This window comes from Ranitomeya variabilis, chromosome 7 (genome assembly GCF_051348905.1).
Source record: "Ranitomeya variabilis isolate aRanVar5 chromosome 7, aRanVar5.hap1, whole genome shotgun sequence".
NCBI lineage: Eukaryota > Metazoa > Chordata > Amphibia > Anura > Dendrobatidae > Ranitomeya > Ranitomeya variabilis.
In genome coordinates this window covers 26,871,097-26,881,461 of record NC_135238.1, presented here as the reverse complement: position 1 = coordinate 26,881,461, position 10,365 = coordinate 26,871,097, and positions in this window count along the sequence as shown.

Here is a 10,365-nt window from a genome sequence, read left to right as displayed (position 1 = left end):
GCTTAACCCGTTCAATAGATTTACGTCTTTTGTAGGAGCAGGAAATATTATGGGTTATAATCTGCTCCTTATTTATGTTTTCTAAAACTTTTAGATATAAAATTGGGAAACCAAGCCCTCTATGTGGGCTAGTACATAGGAACTGAGATGGTTGGGTGGTCTTCTGTGGATTATGCACCTGGTCTATCTATAGTGGGGTGTTTTTATGTAAAATCTGCTCTGCTCTACAGTAAACCAGTGCCATGGCTTTGGTGTTGTGCGGTATTATTAGGCCGGATTCACACACGGCACCAGCTCAGTATGGCGGTCTTTTTTTTCTCCTAGTTTGTTTTACAAACTTTTCATATGTATATGCAGTATATATGCACTGCTCAAAAAATAAAAATAAAGGGAACACTAAAATCCCACATCCTAGATATCTCTAAATGAAATATTCCAGTTGAAAATTTTTATTCATTGCATAGTGGAATGTGTTCAGAACAATAAAACCTAAAAATGATCAATGTAAGTAAAAATGAATATCCCACGGAGGTCTGGATTTGGAATGATATTCAAAATCAAAGTGGAAAATCAAATTACAGGCTGATCCAACTTCAGTGGAAATGCCTCAAGACAAGGAAATGATGCTCAGCAGTGTGTGTGGCCTCCACGTGCCTGTATGACCTCCCTACAATGCCTGGGCATGCTCCTGATGAGGCGGCGGATGGTCTCCTGAGGGATCTCCTCCCAGACCTGGACTAAAGCATCGGCCAAGTCCTGGACAGTCTGTGGTGCAACGTGACGTTGGTGGATGGTGCGAGACATGATGTCCCAGATGTGCTCAATCGGATTCAGGTCTGGGGAACGGGCGGGCCAGTCCATATCTTCAATGCCTTCATCTTGCAGGAACTGCTGCCACACTCCAGCCACATGAGGTCTGGCATTGTCCTGCAGTAGGAGGAACCCAGGGCCAACCGCACCAGCATATGGTCTCACAAGGGGTCTGAGGATCTCATCTCGGCACCTAATGGCAGTCAGGCTACCTCTGGCGATCACATGGAGGGCTGTGTGGCCCTCCAAAGAAATGCCTCCTCACACCATTACTGACCCACTGCCAAACTGGTCACTTTGAAGGATGTTGCAGGCAGCAGATCGCTCTCCACGGCGTCTCCAGGCTCTGTCACATGTGCTCAGTGTGAACCTGCTTTCATCTGTGAAGAGCACAGGGCGCCAGTGGTGAATTTGCCAATCCTGGTGTTCTGTGGCTAATGCCAATCGTCCTGCACGTGTTGGGCTGTGAGCACAACCCCCATCTGTGGACGTCGGGCACTCAGACCATCCTCATGGAGTCGGTTTCTAACTGTTTGTGCAGACACATGCACATTTGTGGCCTGCTGGAGGTCATTTTGCAGGGCTCTGGCAGTGCTCCTCCTGTTCCTCTTTGCACAAAGGCTGAGGTAGCGGTCCTGCTGCTGTGTTGTTGCCTTCCTACGGCCCCCTCTATGTCTCCTGTAGTGGCCTATCTCCTGGTAGCGCCTACAGCCTCTGGACACTACGCTGACACACAGCAAACCTTCTAGCCACAGCTCGCATTGATGTGCCATCCTGGATGAGCTGCACTACCTGAGCCACTTGTGTGGGTTGTAGAGTCCATCTCATGCTACCACGAGTGTGAAAGCACAACCAACATTCAAAAGTGACCAAAACATCAGCCAGAAAGCATTGGTGCTGAGATGTGGTCTGTGGTCCCCACCTGCAGAACCACTCCATTATTGAGGGTGACAGTGTTGCTTCCTAAGGGGACAGTTTGATTTCACAGAAGTTTGATTTACTTGGAGTTATATTGTTGTTTAAGTGTTCCCTTTATTTTTTTGAGCAATGTGTGTGTGTGTGTGTATATATATAGCACTATAATAATTATACATGGCTCCTCCCACTGTTACAGGCCACGCCTCTTCCTCCCCCACCCCCACGTGTACGTTTGGATTCCGGAGCTCCGTCTAAGGACGCAACATCCCAACGGTACACGTAAGAAAGTTTTCAAACGTCTTTGGTAAAGGCTTCACCATGTGCTTGAGGGCTTCGATAACTCCTCTAGAAGTCCAGGTCCCCCTTTTTTTCCCAGAAGACTTCTTTAAAGGGGTTGTGTGGTGATAACGTTGCAATTGGTGGGGATCCGACCGCTGGGATCGCCACTTTTATACCCGTTGGAATGGAGCGGCTCTACCGGCCCCGCATTCATTCAGCATAGCAGCAACGCAGCCGATTTGCACACAATAATATCATTTTTACATTTATTTTTTTTTGGGGGGGGGGGGGGGGTGATAGAAAATACTTAATTCTGTAATTAATTTTTGGTTTCACTGTGTGGCATGAATGTCACATTTTTAGTTATATAATTACGGTGATACCAAATTTATATTATAGTTAGGTTTTTTTTACACAGTAAATATACTTTAAAGAGTAACCATCATTTTAGGTTTTTTTTTTACCCATCAATCAATAGTGCCCAAGAAACTTTGTAATTTATCTTCTTTCTCCTCCCGAACTACTCATTAATTCTCAATCTTCAGGTAAATGTGTCTCCTCCAGTGAATTCAGATTTTCCCATTTCTGAGATAAATGACGGTTGGTGCTTGTAAAGTTCTATGTAGAACTGCTACTATAGTTTCAGGAGAACTTGTAGCAGGTCTGTGTTCCTCCTTTAGCTCCTCCATAGAATTTTATAAGCACCAACTATCATCTCCTATCTCAGTAATTGGAAAATCTGTCCTCACTGAATACACATTTAATCCATGAATCAAGAGAAAAAGATCAGTCTGGGAGAAAGATGCAGATTTCTTTCAGAAGATATCTATTACACAGTTGCTTATTTTCATGTGTACTATTGATTTATTTAATAAATATTAAAATCATGATTACTCTGCAAAATGTAATAATTTCTTCCCGTTACCATATTTGGAGAACTTTTCTGCCGATGAAGTAATTCAGCGCCGAGGCTCAGTGGTTAGAGTTGGCGCGGTGCATTATTGGGGTCCGGTGGTCAGCGAAGGGCAATGTCTGCATGGAGTTTGCATGTTCTCCCCGTGTTGGTTTCTTTTGAGACTCCGGTTTCCCCCAGTGTTCAGCACCATCACAATCAAGTCTGGCATGTGGACACCAGTGCTGGGTATCCCCCATTCCTCCATGTTGGGGGTGTGGACGAGCTCTGGAGCTGGACACCATAGAGAAGCAGCTGTGCTGGTCAGAATGAGAGTAATGCAGCCTGCGCTCCACGGAGAATGATTGCTGTCATGCTGTCCTTCATTATGGCATATGCAAAGCGATTAAAAGGGACATTATTTTTTTTTTTATATAAATACATGGATTGGGGAATTATCCAAGAATCCGTCAGTGAGCTCCTTCTGATAGTCCAACAGGGGATATTGTAAGTTTTATGCCTTGCTCGGACTGGCTGGCGGCTCTCCCTAGCAGAGTTTAACAACTGCATAGAAATACATGAAGCTGCCACGTTTCGTTCAGGAGAGCCGCCAGCCAGTTGGTGCACTGCATTCCAATATCGGTTTGATTTATACAGCCGTCTGTGTCCTATAGGTGTACAGCTAAAGCCTAAATCTCCGACCTGCTAGACCTCACGATCAGGCTAGGTTCACATTGCGTTAATGGGTTAACGCTAACGGACCGAGTTGCACGGCAAAAATGTCGCAATTAACGCCGTGCAACGGGTCCGTTAGCGCACCCATTGACAGCAATGTGATTTGTGGCTGTAGCGCATCGCTAGTGCATGCCATTTTCGGCACGCGCTATAGCGATGTGCCGTTCTTTTGTGACGGACCTCGGACGCTGCTTGCAGCGTCCGAGGTCCGGTCCTCGCTAGCGCAGATCGGGGATGTGCACTAGCGGGGACGGCGAACGCAGACCCTAGAGAAACATTGCGTTAACGGATTGCCCTAACGCAATGTGAACCTAGCCTCAGCGATTCTCAGCACTCTCCCCATCAAGGACTCACCTTTTCTGAGGGAATAGTGCATATAACAAGGGTGTACCACCCAAAGGCGTCTTGTCACACACCCAGGCTTCAGGCCAAATATCTGCTGCTGGGGGCAGAGTCCTTAATTTCCCTCTGCCCAAACCACGGGCAGTATGAATCGCAGCCACATAACGAACTCTTTTTTGCATAGTGTCAACCTCCTAGTGGCAGCAGCATACACCCATGGTTTCCTGTGTACCCCAATGAAGCGAGAGAAATTAGTTTGACGTTGTGAACAGGGATCACAACTGCAGGCGAGACTAATTCGGCTGCAGGTGATTGACAGGTGTGTACACGTGAAGGAGAGACCTTTCAATTATCTGCCGAGGTGCTGGGAAGAGCCGGACAATGGACAGAACCGGACTTGTTTTGCCTTCGATTGTGGGCCCAGGCCGGCTCTATCCAGCACCGTGACAGATGATTGACAGGTCTCTCCTTCGCGTGTACACACTGATCAATCACCAGCAGCACCAAGATCTCGCCAGCTTTGGATACAAACTAGTCTCTTCTCCGCTTATGATACCAAACTGGATCTTTAAAGTATATTTTCTCTAAAACACCATCAGATAATAACATGCCTGGCATCACTCATGCTGCCGACTGATCATCCGACAGGTGCCCTTTAAGTATGTCTGAGATAGTTATAAGACGGTACTAACAAAATTGGAGTACCTTCGAAGAAGCTCAGCACGCTATAGAGACTGCACATATATAAGCCCCTCCATGAGAAATAATCAGAAATTCATGTGCCTCTTGTGGACTGTTATGTAGAGTAAAATATAAAATTTGAAGCTCCACCTGATGTGGTCACACTGTACCTAGTGATGAGCGAGTGTACTCGTTGCTCGGGTTTTCCCAAGCACGCTCGGGTGGGTCTCCGAGTATTTGTGACTGCTCGGAGATTTAGTTTTCAGCGCCTCAGCTGAATGATTTACAGCTACTAGCCAGGCTGAATACATGTGGGGGTTGCCTGGTTGCTAGGGAATCCCCACATGTACTCAGGCTGGCTAGTAGCTGTAAATCTTTCAGCTGCGGCAATGAAAACTAAATCTCCGAACACTAACACATACTCGGAGACCACTCGAGCGTGCTTGGGGAAACCCCGAGCAACGAGTATACTCGCTCATCACTAATTATATCCCTTCACCTTAGCAATGCCAAAAATTAATGATAAACATTTTGTCTATAGGCTAAAATTGGACGTGTAATGCGCCAGCGAACCTTTAGGGGGCAGCACTCAAGCATCTGGCCACATCTCGCTCTAAACCAGAGTCTATATTTATACCGAATTATCTTCCAGACTTGTTGTGATTGGGTTTAATTGGGGGGTGAGCTCCTTTTGTTTTCTGGTAAATTGGTCTCCGGCTGTGGATTTAACTACAGGATATGGTGCAAATAAGAAGAGTCTGAAGGCAGTGATGACGACTGACCATGGATGGTGACCGCTGCTCTATACACATACTTATACAGGGTCCTTCTCAAAAAATTAGCATATAGTGTTAAATTTCATTATTTACCATAATGTAATGATTACAATTAAACTTTCATATATTATAGATTCATTATCCACCAACTGAAATTTGTCAGGTCTTTTATTGTTTTAATACTGATGATTTTGGCATACAACTCCTGATAACCCAAAAAACCTGTCTCAATAAATTAGCATATCAAGAAAAGGTTCTCTAAACGACCTATTACCCTAATCTTCTGAATCAACTAATTAACTCTAAACACATGCAAAAGATACCTGAGGCTTTTCAAAAACTCCCTGCCTGGTTCATTACTCAAAACCCCCATCATGGGTAAGACTAGCGACCTGACAGATGTCAAGAAGGCCATCATTGACACCCTCAAGCAAGAGGGTAAGACCCAGAAAGAAATTTCTCAACAAATAGGCTGTTCCCAGAGTGCTGTATCAAGGCACCTCAATGGTAAGTCTGTTGGAAGGAAACAATGTGGCAGAAAACGCTGTACAACGAGAAGAGGTGACCGGACCCTGAGGAAGATTGTGGAGAAGGACCGATTCCAGACCTTGGGGAACCTGAGGAAGCAGTGGACTGAGTCTGGTGTGGAAACATTCAGAGCCACCGTGCACAGGCGTGTGCAGGAAATGGGCTACAGGTGCCGCATTCCCCAGGTAAAGCCACTTTTGAACCATAAACAGCGGCAGAAGCGCCTGACCTGGGCTACAGAGAAGCAGCACTGGACTGTTGCTAAGTGGTCCCAAGTACTTTTTTCTGATGAAAGCAAATTTTGCATGTCATTCGGAAATCAAGGTGCCAGAGTCTGGAGGAAGACTGGGGAGAAGGAAATGCCAAAATGCCTGAAGTCCAGTGTCAAGTACCCACAGTCAGTGATGGTGTGGGGTGCCATGTCAGCTGCTGGTGTTGGTCCACTGTGTTTCATCAAGGGCAGGGTCAATGCAGCTAGCTATCAGGAGATTTTGGAGCACTTCATGCTTCCATCGGCGGAAATGCTTTATGGAGATGAAGATTTCATTTTTCAGCACGACCTGGCACCTGCTCACAGTGCCAAAACCACTGGTAAATGGTTTACTGACCATGGTATTACTGTGCTCAATTGGCCTGCCAACTCTCCTGACCTGAACCCCATAGAGAATCTGTGGGATATTGTGAAGAGAAAGTTGAGAGACGCAAGACCCAACACTCTGGATGAGCTTAAGGCCGCTATTGAAGCATCCTGGGCCTCCATAACATCTCAGGAGTGTCACAGGCTGATTGCCTCCATGCCACGCCGCATTGAAGCAGTCATTTCTGCCAAAGGATTCCCGACCAAGTATTGAGTGCATAACTGAACATTATTATTTGATGGTTTTTTTTGTTTGTTATTAAAAAACACTTTTATTTGATTGGCCGGGTGAAATATGCTAATTTATTGAGACAGGTTTTTTGGGTTATCAGGAGTTGTATGCCAAAATCATCAGTATTAAAACAATAAAAGACCTGACAAATTTCAGTTGGTGGATAATGAATCTATAATATATGAAAGTTTAATTGTAATCATTACATTATGGTAAATAATGAAATTTAACACTATATGCTAATTTTTTGAGAAGGACCTGTATATACACCGTGGGTGCACTACTGATCAAGTCACTGCCAGGGAAGGGGCTTTGTTCCAGTCGCACCTTCTGACGTGTCAAACACATGCAATTCACATTACAGTACCAATAATAATTACTTTTATAACCCCTTTAAGTGGTCACCTATACGGTACCTCCCCAGATTCATTCACCTTACCGTCTTCTCACAGGTGTAAAAATCTTTTTATCTGGAACACAATTTTTTTATTTTACAGACCAGGCCCATCAAGTAAAGCGCCTGTCCTTCAGAGCTGCACTCTCTGTGCTGATGAGTCATGGACAGTGTGCAGTCTCGTGATTAACAATAGCTGGAAGTTGGACTGGAAACACAAGTTCCAAGGCGAGCCAAAGGCTTGGAATCGGGAAATATTATTTGTTTGTTTTTTTTTAAGGTGTGTGGAAATCATTGTATTAAACCTTGTACACATTTTACCTTGGTCGCATGTGAGATATATATCTATGGATAGTATATACCACACACTACATCTTGCTTGCACCTTCCTGAAAAACCTGGGAGATTCGCAGCACATCCCCCTGCCCAGGGCAAAACAAACAAAAAACTTTCTTATTCATACAGGACAAAGGTGTGAAGGACATCAGCTATAGGATAAGGCTATGTTCACATGCAGTGATTTTTTTTTCTGCAGCCAAAACCTGCTCTTGGCAGTGAAAACTCAGGTTTGGTGAATTTTTATTTATCACTGTGTGCAAAGTACATGGGTGTTGTCTATAGTGCACATTTAATAAAGTTCATTTAATTCACCAATACCGCATTTTTTGCACTTTCATTGCCTTCTACGGATTAAAAAAAAAAAAGCTGCAAAACTGCTGAAATAATTAGTATGCTGCAGTTCTCAAAATCAGTCAGGGAAAGAAAAAAAACATGACATTTCTGAGATCTCATGTTTCTAGGTACTGTAAAATGTAGCTTTTTGCAGAAAAAAAAAAAGCTCCATGTGAATATAGCAAAATGCCATTACTGCTTGGTGTAGGGATCGGTAAGGCGTTCCATCACGTGCTATTAATTTGGCTCATGTTTATAGTTTAGCAAACCGGTTACTGTAACCAGCCTCACTTTTCCCCTAGTTGTCACAATGTTATGTCAAGGCCTTTAAAGGGAACTGGTCATCAAGTTTCCCGTTATTAAATTCCTGTTGACCTCATTTCCTTCTTTGTTCCCAAAATGATCATTACTCCTTGATATTTGCCATTTCAGGCGGAGTACCATCAGAGGTGCGCCAGGGCACATGGATCATTGGTTATTCCTAATTAGGAACCTAATAAATTGGCAATTTATTAATTGTAAACTTGATGACAGCAGTCTGTCAGTACAAAATGACTGTTCGAACCAAGCACAGGCACTAGGTGCAGTCAAACAGTACCCTGGTAGTTTCCATCTAACCTGGCCTAGTTTGATAGTTCTGGCTTTACATGAGGCAGGGAGGAGAGATAGACAGGCAGGTGCACTGACCCGTTTGGCAACTACAAAGCTACACTAAGCATCAGTGCTTAGTTTGAACAGTTTGTGCCAAACTTCTCTTCACAAGATTTTCCAGGTCAACAAAATCAGATTGGTGGGGCTCTGACTCCATCCTCGCTGATCAGCTGTTTGACAGGAACATGGTGTCAGTGTAAGCGCTGCAGCCTTGTCAACATTCACATTGCTCTACCTACTCTGTCTACAAGTGAAGGCATTGTTTGGCCACGCCAAGGGTAAGCCGACCACGTGCATGAGCACTCAATTTTGTGCCAAGACTCCCTCTGCATTTTGGTGGTTGCCGCTTAGATCATAGCTAGGTTGTAAACTTCCGTCACGCTTAACTGATCAACCTTGGCTCCTGATTTCTTTGCATACATTAATAGGGTTTGCCAGAGACAAAATTGTTTTACTTCAGTTTGCAAAATTAAAATATATTTAAAACACCAATTACCTGCATTGATAGCCTAATTGCAGTGCTGGTTCTGTGATCCAGGAAGCCCACACATTGCACTTCTTTCCCTTTGTGTCAGACATGCTAGATTGGGTGGGGGAGCCAGCTTCGCTAATAGATGGGCATAAATGGGGCTGGCTCAATTTGAGGGAAAAAGCTATCAGAATGAATGCTGCCGAGGATGTTCCTGGAGTAAGGAACTAGTGCTGAAGTCACATCACCAGCATTCATAAATACAGTAGATTTGTTAGTTATACAAAACTTTGTGCTTGGAGAATCTTCTGAGCCAGTCTTGTATGGTATTGGCATGTACCCTCTAGTATGCATGGAGTAAATATTGAGTTTTTCTGTGTGAACACATCAGGACTATATATATTTATATAGGAGTACAGAGTTGGAACGGTCACAACTCAAGAAATAAAGTCCCATACACAGTAGAAAGATGGCAGTACAGCTCATCCAAGTCTCTGCAGCAAACAATGGGAAAATTAACACTATTAGAGAATCTCTTGGAAGAGAAGGCTATGTGTAGGAAGATGTGGAGCATCTAACTACTGGAGAAGCCAAGGGTGATGAGAGAAGAGGCTGCTCACTTCTGTTCACCCCATGTATCTGATCTAATACTGGAGATACCAAGGTGCTGAGGTAAGAAGAGGCTGCTCACACTGCTGTCCACCAGCACCTGTTATATCCAGGTCACATCAGCAGCACTTCCTGCTGCACAGGCTTCTGTCCTGATATTCTGGGATTGGTTGCCAGTGATACAAGATTGCTGTCTGAATTATTTTGCGATACCTCCCTATGCAAAACTCCTGCAGTTTGCAAATTAAGGCTTTTTAGGAGCTTGACACTTCTCCACTTTTTTTTCCCCTCTATTTCTAGGGAACCTAAATGGCAAAGAGACCATGTACTACAGCAAGCACATGGCCAGCCAGTTGAGTGTGCATTTCATATACTGTAATCCAACTTTCTTCATAAGAGTCAAACAGAAGAACTTCATAAACTTGATGTAAGTTTAGAGCAACCATGACATTTCCCTTCCCTTGATGTCAGTTACCATGTTGTACATAAGCAGCTTCTTGCCTTTAATAGTCATAAAGTCAATGAGCATAAAGTTTGCACTACAGAATAGGATGAAATTTGCTCTCTAGTAAGACAGGCCATTATGCAGTATTTTTGCTGTTTAATAACTGTCTGTTAATAATGCTTGCCTTTACACAGTAGAAAAACAAAAGTCACACAATGCGATTCAAAATGAAAAGAAAATCTGTAGTATTAGGCTATGTGCACACGCTCAGGTTTTTTCACAGATTTGTGATAAA